Raw genomic sequence first — 18,483 nt, 5'->3', positions numbered from 1 at the left:
AGACAAGGTTGATGGTATCTGAACAAAGATTGAAGTACACTTTTTTTCATTTTTCTCACTTTATTTTTCTTGAGGTTCCTCTATTTTTGTGAGGGGAAGGGGATTATGTTTTTTAACCACAAGTCTATTGTAGTAATGTGAAAATAAATAAATAAACTTTTAAAAAGGTAGAATTGGCCAAATGGAAAAGGAATTACAAAAGCTCACTGATGAAAATAATTCATTAAAAGTTAGAATTGAGCTAATGGAAGTTAATGAGCGTATGAGAAATCAAGAAACAATAAAACAAAACCAAAAGAATAATAAAAATAGAAGGAAATGTGAATTAGGCCATTGAAAAAAAAGCTCCCCTGGAAAATAGAGGTAATTTTAAAATTAAGCCATAATCAAAGAAAAAAGAGATTAGATATCATCTTTCAAGAAATTTTCAAGGAAAACTTCCTGAAATTCTAGAAACAAAAGGTAAAATAGAAATTGAAAAATCTACAAATTTCCTCCTGAGTTTCCACATTTAAAACTCTAAGGAATGTTATAGCCAAATTCTAGGGCTACCAAATCCAGGGGAAATATTGCAAGAAGCCAGAATGAAAAAAAAAACACTTTCAAGTAGCATGGAGGCACAGGATAACATGAGATTTAGCAGCTTCTACAATTAAAGGATAGGAGGGCTTGGAACATAACATTCTGGAGGGCAAAGGATCTAGGACTGCAACCACAAAGCACTGATCCAGTAAAACTGAGTATTATCATTTGGGAGGGAAATGCATATTCAAAGAAACAGAGGACTTTTGAAAATTCCTGATAAAAAGACAAGAGTTAAATACAAAATTTGACTTTAAAATACAAAACTCAAGAGAAACATAGTAAGGTAAATAGGAAAGGAAAAATCATAAAGAACTTAAGTTTGAACTGTTTACAATACTACATAAGAAGATGATACTTGTAACTCATAAAAACATTCTCGTTAGGGCAGTTAGAAGAAGCATATATAGACAAAGGACATAGATATGAGTTGAATATGAAGGAATGATATCTAAAAAAATAAAATTAAGGGGTGAGAGAGAAATATACTGGGAGAAAGGGAAAGAGAGAAGTAGAATAGGGTTATTTATCTCACATAAAAGAAGCAAGAAAAAGCTTACTCTTTTCAGATTTGGATCAAAGAGGGAAATAATATGCACACTCAATTGGGTATAGAAATCTATCTTGCCCTATAGGAAAGCAATAGTTGGGGAAGAGGATAAAAGGAGGTGATAGTCAAAAGCAAAACACTTTTGAGGAAGGAGAAGGTGAAAGGAGAGAGAGAATGGAGAGAGGAACAGGGTTGAAAGGGATGGAGGGAAATATAAAATTGTGAAAAAACTGAAGAAAGTTTCTTGGAAAAGGCCTCATTTCTCAAACATATAGAGAATTGAGTCCATTTAAAAAATAAGAGCCATTCCCTTTTTGCTAAATGATCAAAAGATTAAGATAAAATAATCAGTCATCCATAGTGGTATTAAAAATGCTTTAAGTCACTATTGATTGAAGAATACAAGTTGAAACAGTTTTGAGGTACTATCTCATAGTTGCTAGATTCACTAATAAGATAGATAAGGAAATTAACAAATGTTAGAGGGGATTTGGAAAATATTGAGACAATGCATTGTTGGTAGAGTTGTGAACTGATTCTGATATTTTACGGATCAATTTGTAATTATTACATGAGCTAATGCAAAGTGAAATGGATTGTATAGAAAGTAGTAGCAATATTATGTTATATAGCTATACAAGGATACAAGACAACTCCCCAAAGAAAGAACTGGTGGTGTCTGAATACAGATTGAAGCATACTTTTTTTTGCTTTATTTTTCTTGAGTTTTTTAATCTATATTTTCTTTCATAACATGACTATCATGGAAATATTTTGCCTGACTACACATGTACAATCTCTAATCTGTATCTAATTACTTGGCTTCTCAATGAGTGGAGGGAACAATGAGAATTTAGATTTTCATTTCAAAATGAATGTCAAAAATTACATTTACATATATGACAGGGTAAAAAATAAAATACCAAACAAAAAATTTGTAAAAGTATACTATAGTTGAGTTCTGATACCACTAGACTTTCTTATCACTTTTTTCCCCCATTGTTTTCTTATAGGTTCTTGAACGTTTGTTCCTCAGACTGAATTTTCCTGTTTCCTAGGTCTATGAAGTATTCCTTTGGTAGTTTGATTGCTATGACATTGAACAAGTGAATTAATTTCAATTGTATTATCCTATTCCTTATGTTTGTGTAGCCCAAACCTGAGGAATTAACATCTTTCTAATTATTTAAACATGTCTTTATATAAAGAATATTTTATAATTGAATTCATGAAGTTCCTGTGTGTACTTTGGTAGTTGGATTTTGTATTCCTGTTTCTGATCCAAATGTTTTTTTCCAGTAATTCACTTTCAGTCCTTAATATATTTTTGCTCTCATGAGCAAAATTGCCTATTTATTTTGGGGAATTCAATCTGCCAAATGTCCTATTGTCCATTGCTGTAGTTACGCCCTGTGGTTATTTTAAATATAATTTCTCTTTCTATTTCTACCATATAAGCACACTTTTGTTATCCTGACCTAGAATTAATCTGTCCTTAGGTATCAGAAAATTCTTTTCAAAAGTTATATATTCCACAATTGAGACCAATATAGAAAAATGTTATATATAATAATACAGGGATAAACTATATCAAACAGTAGCCTGCCATTTTAAGAAGTGGGGAATTTTAAGACTATCATTTTAAGAAGGAATCATATTTGCAACTCAAAATCTTGTAAAAATGATTGCAAAAATTTTCACAATATGTAATTCTGGGGAAAGTAAAATACTATTTTTAAAAAGGTGATAGGATATGGAAGATGCCCTGTTATTTCCATGCTAATTTAAATTCTAGGAAAATAACATTGTGTTTTATTTATCTGTATATCTTCCTCAATGTTTGGTATAGTAAACTGCACAAAATAAGTGATTACTGAATATTGTTGAAGGAATGATGATGTGAACTCCGAATAATGGTGAGATCTCTTTAAATATGCTACAGTCTTCCAACAGTACCTCCTCTTAGAAACTAAGTGACTTAACCATTCTGAATAATATTGTGATTTCAGCTGACACCAAGTTGACTTCTTTTTGTTTAGAATGTGGTGAGGTAATTTATACTTTTCTCTTTTTCCATTCAGTTTTAGTCAGAATAGATTTATAGCAATGTCACTTGATTTGACTAAGAATATGACCTTTCTGTTATCAAAGAACAGTAACATTTTGATTCAAAAATTGACTTATCCTTTGAAAATAAAAAAGGAACCTATTTGAAAAAGATTCAGTATTCCCTTTGTAATCTGGAATATAACATGGTATCAAATCTTTACTGTGGTATTTTATCAAGGAGAAATTGGGCAAAGAGCACATGACCGAACTATGTTGAAGTAGTCAGTGGTACTAAATAATCTTGAGAAGCCTTTCTATGAGTCCCTCTCTCTTCTCTCTTCTGGTCTGGAAAAAGTAAAAAGTTTTTTATTTGTTTCTCTTGCTGGTTTCTTTCCTTTTCCTTATAGAGAACAGAGCAGCAAAAAATACTGAAGGTCTCCTTTAGGAGGGGGCAGTTTTCTTGAGAAGAAAGAAAGTCTCCTAACCTTGGTGAGCAAATGTACAATTTCTCTTTACCATTCTACTTTAAGGAATGTCTGTGTGCCTTGAAATTGTAGGAATGCTTTTCAAAATTATATTCACTATTTATAGATGCAATTTTGATTATTTTGTATACTTTTTTAAGGACCTAGATGTTTTTTCTATAATCCATTGCTAGTCCTTTTTACATTTCTGCTCTCATGAGCAAAATGGCTTTTTTATTTTTGGGGTGCAATTTGCCAAGTGTCCTATTGTACTTTGTTAAAAATATTTCCGTCTGAGGATCACTGCTCTTCAATGGATTTGGTGCTTAGTATATTTTTGGTAGAGGAAAAATAGGCATTCTCTAATAATTTCAAATACTAGTTTCACATCAGTAATCAAAGTGCTCCTAAAATTGGGGGCCTGCATACCAGACCAAAAACAGTAGGGAGCCTAGGAAAGTTTGAAATTACTGGCATTCATTTTCCATAAGGACAAAAACTGAGCCTCTCTCATCTAAACTCATCCCCTATTTTGACCACAAGAAGTTATGATCCAGAGTAGACTTTAAGACAAATAAACTATAACTCTAGAGACCGAAGAAAGCTTGTTAATCATGAGTGTCATATTATTTATCAAAATACATTTGAGATTTTAAAATGAATTGTCTTTTACAAATATATTCTATTTGGAGGTTTCCAGTAACCATCTCAAAGTCCATTTCACATCTGTAAAAGAAAATGACGTGAAATCAAAGTTTGAATCTGATGGAAGCACAGAATTAGGATCCTGATCACTAGGGGAACTAAAACTCCTGTTTCCAACATGTCCCATTTATAGAACACAAGGGCTGATGACGCACAATCCAAAATAATGATCATTCCATACATTCTGACCACCTGCTGGGTGAAAATCAGATCCATTCAAAGTCCTGGGAGCTGGCCATGGGAAAGTTGGGTTTCGCTAAACAAATATAATTTTTATTATGTATTTCAATAACTTGGATGGACCTGCTCAGAGTTGTAGACTCAACTATTAGTAATTCCTGTGTAGTCAGTGGTGGTTTTAGATTATAGCACAGTTGATTATCACAAGACAAACTCAGTCCTCTTTTCTCTCCGGGTCAATATTGTTATGCTTGTCAGTAGCCTCTTTGCAATAATCTCTATAATAAAAAATACAGGCCTAGAAGACCCTCAGGGGAGAAAAACAAAAGATGGATTTAATTTTCAAGTGTCAGACAAAAAATTTTTTAACAATCATGACAACTGTGTTTAAAAAGTTCTGTGGCAAAAAAGCAAAGAAAAATACAATGCCTCAAGTATGTCTTCTAAAATAAAAAATTCTTGAGAAAAGTTCAAACAGGACACTTTTTCAACATACCTGCATTTTTCTGCATGGAAATAGAGTATCACCTTTTATATCTGAATGGCTCAAGTCTGAAGCCAATCTAAATAAATGGAAAAAACAGTCATGAGAGCCAATTCATATCATGGTCTCAAGAGCTGTCACTTTAATTCACCAAGAATATATTAAGTTCCTCTTATGTGCCAGTTGTTTTGGAATGACCTAAGGATTTACAAGCAGAAAAGTAAATATAATTTTTTACATTTTACTTGTTAACATAGGGAAGTTTCAGAGAGGATGTCTTAGCACAGCACATACACAAATAATTCAATGTGAAATCATTTTTTGGGAGGCTTAGACAAAAAAAGACAGACTAAAAGGAGACATAGAAACAACAGAAACAGAGAGAGAGAGAGAGAGAGATGGAGAAACAGCAAAAAGTGAGTCAAGAAAGGTTTGTTATGTATTAACTAATGTCATTGAATTAAACCTCGAAGGGAATCTAAGAGCCAGGACAAGATGGCAGAACATTTTGGCCATGAGGAATAGCCAGTACAAACTTAGGGAATAACGAAACGGAATATCCTATTTGAGGCACATTTGACTAGACTTCAGAGCTTGTGAAAGGGAATATACCATATAAGGCTAGAAAGGTAGATTGGCCCTAGGCTGTGGAGGGCTTAAAGTGCCCCTCCTCCCCGAGGTCTTCTGACCCTAAAATATCCTTCCACCATGCCAGCACATTTTTTCAAATGTTGAGGTTCTACTGGGGCAGGTCCTCAGTTGGTGGATGAACCCACCCTTGCCATGGTTCATTTTTCTCCTAATTGTGCTTCTGAATCTCTAGATTTCATCACCTTACCTCTGGTGGTGAAGGGAGGTGGTGGTACCTTTGCTCTACTTCTAAAACTTGTCCCCTCACCCAATGCTTCAGTTCCCTTCTAAATGCCTTCTATCATTAAGATGTCAGATCCTTGAGGTCAAGGATTATCTTTCTTTTTGCTTCTGTATGTATGTCTTGCCTTTAACACAGTTTAAGGGCTTAATAAATGATTTTTTGAGATTATATTTGATGCTAGAAGGGAAGATAAATCAGGGGAGCCTACTGAGTAGAGGAAAACATGGTCATGTTTATAATTTAGGAATATTGACTTGGTTACTAATAAGAGGATGGATTGGAGAAGGGAGAAACTTGGATCAAGGAAATAAGTAAGGAATCAGATGTTACATTTATCCAGGTGAGAAGGAATGAGACTCAACTAGATTAATGGCTATACAAACAGAGAAGAGTATGAAGGAAAAAGATGATATAAGGGGAAAACTGGCAATTGATTGAATGATGGGGACAACATAAGAATTATGGATGACTCTGAGATTATGAATTTGAGTGACTAGAAGTAGAGTGATTTTTAAGTGTCTGAGGGAGAAAAATGAAAAACTCGGAAGGATGAGTTTTCAGATTACGAGCTAGAACAAGGATAGTATCCATCCCCCAGAGAACTGAAAACCATAAGCTAGATACCCTTTAGTTCCTTGGTGCTAACATCAGAATGTTACCAAATACAGCAGAGGGCTATTTATCCTGTTTCCTTACAGGAAAATCATAAATACTGAACAATTTTTTTGAATTAAAAATACTTTCAAAATATTTTTAAAAGGAATAGATGAATTATAGTTATGTAGTATTATAGTTTATTCTCAAGTACCTGTGCTAAGAGGACAATCTCAAACCTATGCCTTGTTTTCCAAGTTGCATATTACTCTTCTAATACTGCTTAATAAACACCTATACCATAGTTTACTTCTTATCACTTTTATTAATTTATTCATTCATTGTTTTATTTATTTAATTTTCCTCACATGATCCTAAAATAATCATGTAGACATCACTTGCCTAGCATTTATAACATTTTAAAGTTTGCTAAGTGCTTTACAAATATTATCTCACAACAAACCTTATCAAATAGATGTTATTATTAAACTCATTCAAAATATGAGGAAAGATTAACAGAGATTAAGTGACTTGTCTAAGGTCACCTAACTAGCAAGTGTCTTCAGTAGAACCCAAACTCATCTTACTGATTCTAAGTCCTATTCTTATCTGCTTTGCCACTTAGTTTGCCACTAATATCTAATAATGGCAACTAAGTGAATAGGGTGCTAGACTTGGAGTCAGGAGGGCTCATCTTCCTGACTTCAAATCTGACCTTAAATATTTACTAACTATATGAATCTGGCCAAGTTAACCTTGTTTTCCTCAGTTTCCTCACTTGCTAAATGAGTTAAAGAAGGATATGGCAAAGCAATCTAGTATCTTTACAAAAAAAAAATCAAGATCACAAAGAGTTAGACATCACTGAAAATTACAATGTGTAATAATATATCAACCTATTCTGTGACGATTTCATCTTCTTTTTTAATGCAGTTGAACTTATATGCCAGTGCCTGTAGTATTTCTAGGTTCTTCTGACATCTGACACTAAAATGACTTAAGGAAAAAGAAATGACTCAAAAGGAGTGGACATCATTGACATTATAAGGACTGATTCCTGCAAACACTTTTATTATTTTTCCATGCCTTATCCCACAGTCACCTTGGCAGCATGATCTTGTATTTGTGACTCACAGGAAACACTGAACACACAAGAATATCTACAAACATGCATGAAAATAACTCTAGGAACATTTGAACTCTTTAGGTACATTGCTTTTCTACAATAAGATCTTTCCTGCCTATCTTATCTCTCCTTCCTCTAATACTATAAAGTTCCACAAAATAAAGGACTACTTTTCACTAAAAAATCAATTCTATTTGATTTAAAGTCATCAGTATCAAGATGATCAATTGATCATCAAGAATTGACTTTCCACAAATTAATAATTTCTAGATTTCTAATAATTAATAATTAGCTCCATTTATTCCCTCCTAAGACCTAGAGCATCAAACCTGGAGTAATAAATGTATCAGAGCAGGATGTGGCATATTCATTTTCTGGATTTCAGTCACAGGTCTTAGACTCTAAGCTGCCACTACACAGGTCCCTTGGTCATCTCCTAACTGCTATCTACAGACAGGTGCTCAAAGGATGAAAACTAATGTTTCTACTTCATATGAGAAAGGGAATGTAAGGAAAACAAGTTTGTTGCATAAAAACTATGTGACCATAGTAGATGACAAAAGAAAATAAAATGGAGATTACTTAAAAATGTAGATTATCTCCACTTCAACTTCCCTATAATTCTAGAATAATTGCAAGCATGTGCAAAAGTGAACATTTTGACATCATTCTGTTCTAGATATCACTGAATTTCTGAAAACTCAGCTAAGTATTTTACTTTATTCTGATTCTTAGAGAAGTAATTTGGTGTTATAGAATGTTCAGGGATCTATTTTGTTCAAGGGATATTTGAAATAAAGAATCTGGGGCTCAGAGAGATTAATGATTTCCTAAAAGATACATAAGTGACAGAGAAACTATTTAAAGCCAGGTTGATTAATTCTAAATACAGTATACTTTCCATGGTACCATCCTACTCCTGGTCAAAAACAGGTATTGGCATATTCCTTCTTGGTTACCTTAGAAATGTGCTTCAGTCTCTCTGGGCATCATTTGTCTCATCTATAAGGACTAGACAATCTTCAAAGGCTCTCCAGCTCAAAAAAATTCTCACATCATATAATTTTAATTCAAATCTAGTATACCTCTCACTTCCATTTTACAAATTTGGACTCTTGAACCCAAAGAAAGTAAATAGCTTGCCCGGTACAAGTTAATTCTATTCAATAAGCATTTAGTTGTCTGGAGAACTGACTTTTGTATCAGAGTCATTTTGGGTTGAAATCATGCTTTGGACACATAATGATTTCATGATCCTGCACAAGCTTTCTGGGTCTTAGATTTCTCCTCTGATAAATCTCCAAATCACCTAAAGAGAATTTGAGGAGCAAGAGGGCACTGATACAATTAATTTTATATTTTCCTTTACCAGGTAGCTTCACCATTCCAGAACACTGGATATGGAAGTGGAAACTGATTCCACTTTCTACTAGAGAGATCTTGGACAAATCGACCCCTCCTTGTCTCAGCTTTTATTTGCTCATCTAAAAAATGAGGGAGTTGAGTGAGTGATGTCCAAGTTGTTTTCCAGATGTCATTGTTATTATCCCTTGATTTCTTTTTCGTAAATAAGGTAAAGTCTCAGACAGGTTATTTCTCAGTCATTCTTCCTGAATAAAATTTCATCATTGCTCATCTATTAATGCCAAATAGCCTCCCAAAATTGACGTTCTCACATTATAAGCTTATCTAAGGGAAAACTTGCACCCTTAGTGAGGAAACTGGTAAGAAAAATGGGACAGCTCAGAAACCAAAGCTTTCAATCTCACTTGAAGGGAAAAATTGTTGATAGAACACCAAACAAATATAAAAATAGGGAGAGTCTGATTTAAAAGTCCCATGAGAACCTCAAATCAGAAACCAAATAGCTTGAAGCAATTCAGGTATAATTTATATTAGTTACCTTAAAAATAGCAGTGACCTAGGGAGTTAGAATTGTCTTGATGATTTTTTATATATTCTGTCTCTAGAATGTGCTCCCTCCTCATATCTGCTTTTTTTACAATCTTAAATTCTTTTAAGGTTCAATTCATGTGCCATCTTTTTAATTCTCTTATTGCTGGTGATCTCTTTTGTCTCTACAAAATATAGATAGATAGACTGATAGATGATAGCTGATAGATAGATAGATAGAAGATGAAGAGGTGGAAATGGATAGATATAGTTATCTATCTACACATATAAATATAATATTAGACATGTTTGGTTTGTTCACATATACCATAAACCCATACACTTAGAACAGATTATAAGCTTCCAAAGGCCAAGCACTGCTTTTTGTTTGTGCTTTTCTTTGTCTTTAAATTTATAGTCTCTAATGCAGGATCATGTCCATAATTTTTGATTCTTAAATATTGAATGTATTTCATTGTATTGGCCTTGTATTTTTGATGGAAGACAAAAAGAAAGTTTCTTATCAACTTCCCAAAGTGTTAAATGTATAGCAAGCAATTAATAAATGTATATTTACTGATGATAGAATTTCAGAATTTCAAAGAATCTCTGAGACAATTCTGGTCCAAAATGAAAAAGAATCCTTAATATACCATACTTAATGATAATTTGGATTATACCTATGATGACCAAGTGAACCAGACTGTCAAGGCTTATCTGTTCATCTGAACTATTCTTAAAAACTACCTACTACAACGGCTGAATTATTAGAATGCTGATTTGAATAGGCAAAGAGAGCTGTAGCTCTTGGGAGCCGGCCCTTTAAAGCTAACTTACCCAGGAATGTTTAAAAAATTTTTTGGTTCTAGCAACACAAGTATTAAATAGCTATGCTGTAATTTGAGCAAAGCTTTGTTTCTCAGGGCACTTTCTTCTATCATTAACTCCTTTTTCAAGCAGAAAGAGATGTGTCCAATAAAACCAATTCACAAACCTTGTACTGAAACCAGTGTAATTAGATCTTAGCTTCTCCCCCCAACTCTCCCCCCCCCCAGGTCCTTTATAGAAAGGAAAAAATATTAATTTTCATTCATGACTATGGTGATACCTAATTCTCATGAGGAAGTAGTATAATGTGTCCATGGTCATTTAGCTTGACTTCTTTTAGATTCCATTTTTTTCATAAAGTGGGCATGATAATTCTTAATCATCTACTATTCCATCAGATACTTATATTGCTTTTTATTCTTAATTAGCTATGTATACCATATGTCCAACTACAGTGTAAACTCCTTTAAGGCAAGGGCTGTCATACTTCTTTTTCTTTCTAGTGCCCAATCCTATGCTAGGATCTTAATGCTTATTGTTTGTTTTTGTTCTTGATTGTCAGTGATGATGGTGGTGGTAGTGAAGATGATGATGATGATTTCAAACAAACCTATAAAATATAGATTCTTTCTTTAAGGAGTTTGCAATCTAGATGGAGAACACAATAACACATTCAATATTTAATAAGTAGTATTTTTTTACTTTATTTCAATTTTTTGTAAACAGCATTTCATTTTTTTCTAATTACAAATTTAGATAGTTTTTGGCATTCATTTGTATAAGATTTTGAGTTCCAAATTTTTCTTCCTTCCTTCTCTGCCCCCCCTTAAGACAGAAAACAATATGATAATGCATATGTGTGTGTGTAAAATCACATTAAACATATTTCTATATCAGTCATTCTATGACAGAAGGAATAAGACCAAAGGGAAAAATAAAAACAAAAAATACCATAAAATGATATGCTTTGATCTGTTTTGAGACTTCATTTTTCTTTCTCAGAATGTAGATAGCATTTTCCATTCTGAATCTATTGAAACTCTCTTGGATAATTGTATTGGTTGGTTGGTTCTTGTCCTTCATTATCAAAGAAGACCAAAATGGCATCACTATGTTAGAGACAAATTACAATATAACTGATTAGACTAATATGATTTCAGAATGTATTATCACGAATTGGGCACAAATAGTCCATGTGAACACCTAGGGTTGGCCTTCTAAACTTACTTCTCTCTTGTTTCCTTTGTGCTGCATGCTGGGCAGTCCTGTGCCAGTGTCATGCTGTATAATCAATTCTAAAGTTCTTCAATGAGACCTTCAGGGTGTCCCTATATCACTTCTGATTCCCTGTGTGAGTTCTCCATAAAATAGTCTTTATATCAAGTGCAGATTTGGCTTTCAATCAATGCTGCCAGCTCATCAGAGTAGTGCTCTCTGTAATAGAGCTTGAATGCTTGGCAGTTTACCTCGAGAAAGAGTAGATGAGAAAGACATGGAGTACCATAGTACATAGGGTCATTAAGAGTCAGACATAACTACACAAAAACAACACCGAGTACCAATTGGGTTATACAAAGAACATTTGTTCCAAAGACTCAGAGAATGGAAAGATCATTGTGGTTTGGATAGAACATAGAAGCCTCATGGAAGTACAATTTCATCGAGACTTTAAAAGAAAATGTAGGGTTTGGCTAAGCAGAGGGAAGTGAAGTTGACATGCCAGACTTGCAGATGACATGAAGCAGAAGGAGGAAATGTCATGAAAGTTATGGAAGGTCCCCTTATTTGACTGCTATGGAGGATCTAGAAAGGGTAGTAGTGAGTGATGAATTTGGAAGAGTAGGTCAGTACCAAATTATAGGTAATCTCTAAATTTAATTTATAAGGATTTATTGAAAAGTACCCACTATGTACAAAGCACTGTCTGTGTAAGGCATATGAACAAAGCAGAAAAACTAAAGAATTTTGACTTGATCTTGTAAGAAATAGGGAGCTATTGGAGATTCATGAATATGGAAATGATCTAATCAAGGAAGGGTTTCAGAAAGATTAATCTAGCACTGTTGTTCCAGATGGATTAAAAAGGGGAGAAAGTGAACAAAAGGAGAGAAGTCTTTTGGTCCATGAGTGGAATAGGAAGAACATACATTAAGAGTTAACACTTCTTATTCTTTTGTATTCCCTGAAACCATTTCAAGGATCCCTGAAATTTTCTAGCCTCTCATACCACAAAAATGCCTTCAAAATCTCTCCTATAATAGTATTGGCATTGGTATATTACTTAGGAAATAATAAGTGCTTATTTCATTGTTTTTTCACTGGGTAAAGGATAAAAGTTATATTTCTGTAGAGGCAGGGACTAAATGTGTGATTTCATTAGTGTAAGGAAATCCCAGCTACAGAAATTGTATCTATTAATGCAGGTTTACATTTTATGATCCTAGAAAGTTGCCTAGAATATGAAGAGATTGAGTGATTTGTCCAGCAGCATCCCAGAGCCAGTATATGTCAGAGGCAGAACCTGAACCCAGGTCTTCCTAGTTCCAAGATTAACTCTCTCCATCCACTAGATTATGCTGTCTCTCTATATCTGCATTACATAAAAATGTCAACTGTATAAAACAACCTTTAAAACCATTCAGTTACTTCCAGACCTCTCAGTAGGTCAATAGGGAAGTAATTTTCAAATCTTAAGATTTGAATCTTCTCTTGAAAGAAGCATCTTGCTACAACAAATACAAAGTTGAATTTGGAGTTGGGAAGTCCTAGGATAGATTTTTGGTGTTATTATTATTCCTATTCTTTATATATGAAGACACTGAGTCTGAGAGGTTAAATGGTTTACACAGGGTCCCACAGCCAGTATCTGAGTCAGGATTTGAACTGAGGATTCCTGACTCTTAAGTGTTAGGCTCTATCCACTAAGCCACCTAGCTGCCTCATGTAGCATGTAAGCTAAGCCTTAAAGAAAACATGGAATGATAAAAAAGGAAGCAAAACACTACTGTGGAGAACTAAATGAAACAGAAATGAAATGGAGCAATCCAGGAAGCCTTCATGGAAAAGGTAAAAGATTTCATATTGGATTCTAGTTCTGTCACTTGTACATGTCTTCTTAGAAATGCTGCATGCCAGATGATAAATTACCCCAAAGCCAAGGGATAATAATCTCAGGAAAATAAAAAGCAGACTTCTCTGTGTTTGGTTATTTGATTTTTATTCTGGGAACAAGAGTTGGAAAATTGCTCTTCAGTTGATCATCATTCTGCAATGTTAAAGACAAACCTTTTTTTTCAAGGAAAACTGAGTTATAGATAGTATTTAATAAGATGAATGGAAGTAATAAAGCAGCTTATAAGAAAAAAGCTTGTGGGTTTTAACAATCTGGAATTATTTTCATGTTGAATAATAGATATGTTTTCATTTATGGGAGGAAGAGAGAGGCACTGCTTGCTTTTTTGTTGTTATTGATATTTAAAAATAATAATTTAAAATATAGTTACTTAGGTAGACAGTAAAGAACTAAAGTGTATATTAAGGTGGGGTGAGAAGGGTGGGGAAGTTAGTAGAAGCAAAGTATCCAAAATTTTTGAGCAGAAGTTTATAATTTTTGAGTAGTAAATTTCCCTGAACACATGGATTTTCCTCATTCTTCTACACAGCATTCGTTTCTATAATTATGAGCTGACTATCTTCCATAGTTACTAAGTTCATTGGGAAAGTATGACTGAGAAAAATGTGCAATTCTAATGTACTTATTATTTATCCCTTTGCTTTTATATATAAGTACAGGTGATAATATTATTTCATTTTTTCTAATTGTTGAATAAATGTATAAGATATGAAAGTTATAATTATTGTGAATGACTGGTCTTATAAATAGAAATGCATTGTTGGGAGTTCAAGACATAAAGTGGTATGTAGAAGGAATATAGTTCTTTTCAGCAAGGTTAAACTTAGAACCCTGAAATAATATATGTGGTGGGGCTTCTTAGCTCAATATACCATTTTAAGAATTGGTTAAAATAAGCTTAGAGAATAAAGAGATGTCCATTTGGTCTGAGGGTGGTGAGGCACATTGAAGCAGTAAATAACATACACACACATATATGTTATCTTCTCTAAGTTCCTTGAAGTCAGAAGGTTTTTTTTTTCATTCAAATATTTATTCAGATCCAAATCATGGCATAGTATCTGACATAATAAATACTTCATAAAGTTAAATGATATGTCCAAGATCACACAATCACTATGTAGCAGAAACAATAAATGAACCAAGATCTTCATAAATGCTTTCTAATTAAGTGTTTTTTCAATTAACTTCACCAAACATTTGTTAACCCTTTATTTTGAAAACACTGCCCTATACCCATGATGTAATCAATGATGAAATTAAAAAATGGTATCTATCCTCATATTATCCTGAAGAAAGCAGTTTGTTGGTATGGTTGAATAGATTGCTCTTCTGGAATCTGGAAGACCTAACTTCAAATCCAACCTCAGTTCAGACACATATACTAGATAGATGGTAAGACACTGAGAAAATGACTTATCCTTTGACTACCTCAGTTTCTTCTAAATAAAATGGAGATTATTATAGTAGTATCTCTGACCCAGAGTTGTTGCAAAGATCAACTGAAATATTCTTAAAGTGTTCAAAACAGTGTCTGTTTACATAATGGGCACTTAATAAATATGGGTTTCCTTCCTTCTTACTTCAAGGAACTTGCCATCTAATTCATGGATGGATACCAAGAATGAGATGATGAAATAATCCCATAGTTAATATAAAATAGCAGGTCTGCAAGATAAGATAAAATACTTATACTACTAATAATTTACATTAAGTTAGGGCTTTAAGGTTTACCTAAACATAAAAGACAAGGCTAGAAAAATAGATTAACATGCCAAAGTTGGGCTTTGTTCCAAAACATAGTGTTGGTTTAAAAAACAGGATCATTTAAAGGTTGATGAGAAAAGAAAATGAAGTGTTTACAACTATTTGTTCATGCACACAGTTATATATTCACTCATACACTTGGCATTTTATCCATAATGGAGAGCCCATGAGTGTGTTCAATACCCCTAATTTTCTAGTTCTTTAATAAAATGGTGTTTATTTAAGAGTTTAGTTGATTTTGGAAAGATCTCCCCAAATTATTTTAAGTGCCAGAGTTGCTTATTCCTCATTTTTAATGGTTTTGTGACTTTGAAACAACTTGGAGTATGTGTTTACACACAGTCCAATAAACTTTCTTAATGAATGCATGCATTGCTCTTCACAAGGGTATTAGGAGGTCTCCTTTTGTATCTCTGCCAATCCTGTTTATTTTTCATTGCTGGAGTAAAGATATCTGGATTAACATCCAAAGTGTATTGAATTTTCTATGTGACACTGGATACCTCTTTCTACTCCCATTACTTCATTTGTAAAATGAGTATTTTAATACACCCCACCCACTATGACAGTGGAGCAAAAAAATTAGATAATGCATGGAACACATACTTTATGTACTTAAAAGAACCTTATAAATGCCAGTTATTATTCCTAATTCCTGTTCTGACACTTACTGGTTCTGTGAAGAGAGTTGAGTTATTTCAGTTTTGGTTTCTCCATTCTGTATAAAGAGAACTAGAGTACCAATGATTATCTAATGAGTTATTTTGGAAAAAATGCTTTTCAACATGAAAGGCTACAAAAAAATAGGAAATTATTATAACAATTATACTTGCTCATCATGTTTCAGCTTTTTTTTTAAATGATTAGAGTTATCCTGGGAATGATAGTATACCTGTGGTTCTCTGCTGTTTTTAGAAGAAAATGTAGCTTTTAACTTTCCTGTGTTTCAACCTTCAAAAATGTAATGCAATTGTCTTTATCCTATTCATAACTTACACAACGTTTTTCTTTTTTTGTGATCATGTTTACATGCATACACACACACACACACACACACACACACATATTTTGCCTGGGTTGGAAATAGGGCCTGGATCAGTGATTTCATAGAGACAGAGAAGTCTCAAATATAAGTCAAATGAAGAGGCATTTATCAATTGCCAATTAACAAACATTTTTAAGTGCTGAAAATACCAAGGAATTGCAAGATAGAGTATCTTATTCAGGAACCAATTAGAAGGCTAAAGACACCAAATCATGGATTATGTGAAGAAGAGAAAATTCTAAGAAGACTGGAAAAATAAGAGGGAACAAGTTACAAAAGTTTCTAAAGGCCAACTAGGATTTTTTTATTTGTTCTTGTTTGTAATAAGGGCATTATAATATTTATTGAAGAGATATTGGGAGGAAGAGGTGTATGACATGGTTCCACCTAAATGTGAAGATCACTTTGATAACTGAGTTGGGGACAGACTGAAGTGGAAAAATTCTTGAGATAAGAAGAGTGACCAGAAATAAGGTTATTGCAAGAGCCCCAGGTGAGGAAACATCCTCTACAAGTCTTCAAGAGTTGCCTAGGGCTATAAAAAAGTTAAATTACATGTCCAAGATCACACAATCACTATGTAGCAGAAGCAATAAATGAACCAAGATCTTCCTGATTTTGTGGGCAGTTCTCTCTACTGTCTCTTTTATTTGAGTTAAGATGGAGGAAATGAATTGTTATATTCAGTTTATGTTTAAATCAGTTCATTTGAACTCCATAGGGATCTTTGCCCCAGAGTGAGAACTAGACTATATTCATATGTGCCTTTCATCTGCTAATTTGTTTCATTATGGCTACTTTCCTGTTCACTTTTTGGTTTCTCACATGAAGCCCCAGGGAAATGATGTTGCTACATTTCTTCCTATCTTTTCTATTTGAAGTAAAGAGAAATTATGTTAATGGGTCCATTTGTGACTTTTGCTGAAACCACACCAATGCCTTTGTGGTCAGACTGAATTCTGAAGGAAAGTAGAAATCTTGTAAACGTTACCATTCATTGTTTGTGTTGGGACTTCAGGCATGACTTCTAGATGTTGGATCAAGATCTCATAGGCAGGCTCAGCCTTCCAACAAGAGCCATGGTGAGTAATATTAGAATGTAAACATTTTAGCTTCCCTTTGACTTTCAATGCATTTTTTCCAATGAGTTCCCTCGCTGTAACTGCACATTGCTATTCACAAAGCTAAGTCATATAACACAGGAACATTAAGACAATGGTCCCAAAGCATGGGGTTTGAGTGATTGGAAATCAGATCTGTATTAATTCTAAGTGATGGTTTGAAAGCATCTTCTATTCTGGAAGGCATTTTTTAATTCTGACCAATGCCAGAGACCCAACAGGATTATTCTTTTTTTTTCTTTTTTTCTTTTTTGATTTTGCAAGGCAATGGGGTCAAGTGGATTGCCCAAGGCCACACAGCTAGGTAATAATTGTCTGAAGTCAGATTTGAACTCAGGTACTCCTGACTCCAAGGCCAGTGCTCTATCTACTGTGCCACCTAGCCACCCCCAACAGGATTATTCTTAAGAAAAATTTAACCTAGGTGAAGATTTATTGCAACATTCCCCAATTTTTAGGTATTTCTTTTTTACTTTTGTTTTCTTTTATCTTTTGGGAGTTCATGTTCTCACATAGGATACTGAATAAGGGGTACTCCATAATGTTAAGACTTTTTAATTAACTAATTAATACTAAAGTACAAATGACTGATATCAGTTATGTTTCTCCTGCCAGAGATACTCAAGTTTTCATAGATTAGAAATCATTGTCCTAACATTAAGAAAAGTGTAAGAAGGGAAGGGAAGAAATGTTCGATACTAGTTATAGAATTATATACCCCATTCTACCCTATGTTTATTTCTTCAACAGGTTTTTTTACTTTCAAAATATTCTGCAAATATCATTTCAAGCAAGAAGGACAGCCAGTGAGAATGCTTAGGGCTGGGAGAAGGAAAAAGTATTGTGTCTGACAAACTGGAGGAAGCCAAGGTCATGATCTCAGAGTGAGTGTCTGTGTGTGTGTGTGTGTGTGTGTGTGTGTGTGTGTGTGTGTGTGTGTGTGTGTGTGTGTGTCTGTGTGTGTGTGTGTGTGTGTGTCTGTGTGTGTGTCTGTGTGTGTGTATGGGGAGGGGGAGACCTAAACAAATCAGAAAGGATTGGAAAAGGAAGAGCTTGGAGGTAAATGGATCAATGAGGAGGATCTCTCA

General features: G+C 33.8%; 2 long non-coding RNA genes across 6 annotated transcripts in view; one reads left to right on the top strand and one right to left on the bottom strand.

Annotated features, from left to right (window-relative positions):
• LOC141504371 (uncharacterized) overlaps positions 1-18,483 on the bottom strand; it is a 136,899-nt gene that overhangs the window by 45,979 nt on the left and 72,437 nt on the right. The window lies entirely within an intron of this gene.
• The window catches only part of LOC141504369 (uncharacterized), a 70,445-nt gene that overhangs the window by 47,525 nt on the left and 4,437 nt on the right, over positions 1-18,483 (top strand). For 4 of the 5 annotated variants that reach the window (XR_012473331.1, XR_012473327.1, XR_012473330.1 and 1 more), the window contains 3 exons: positions 3,589-3,670; positions 17,293-17,356; positions 18,146-18,279. This is a non-coding gene — a long non-coding RNA (uncharacterized LOC141504369). The remainder of the gene's footprint in view (positions 1-3,588; positions 3,671-17,292; positions 17,357-18,145; positions 18,280-18,483) is intronic. The other variant, XR_012473329.1, reaches the window with a different exon arrangement.

This window comes from Macrotis lagotis, chromosome 1 (genome assembly GCF_037893015.1).
Source record: "Macrotis lagotis isolate mMagLag1 chromosome 1, bilby.v1.9.chrom.fasta, whole genome shotgun sequence".
NCBI lineage: Eukaryota > Metazoa > Chordata > Mammalia > Peramelemorphia > Peramelidae > Macrotis > Macrotis lagotis.
This window is presented reverse-complemented; position numbering and strand designations above follow the sequence as displayed.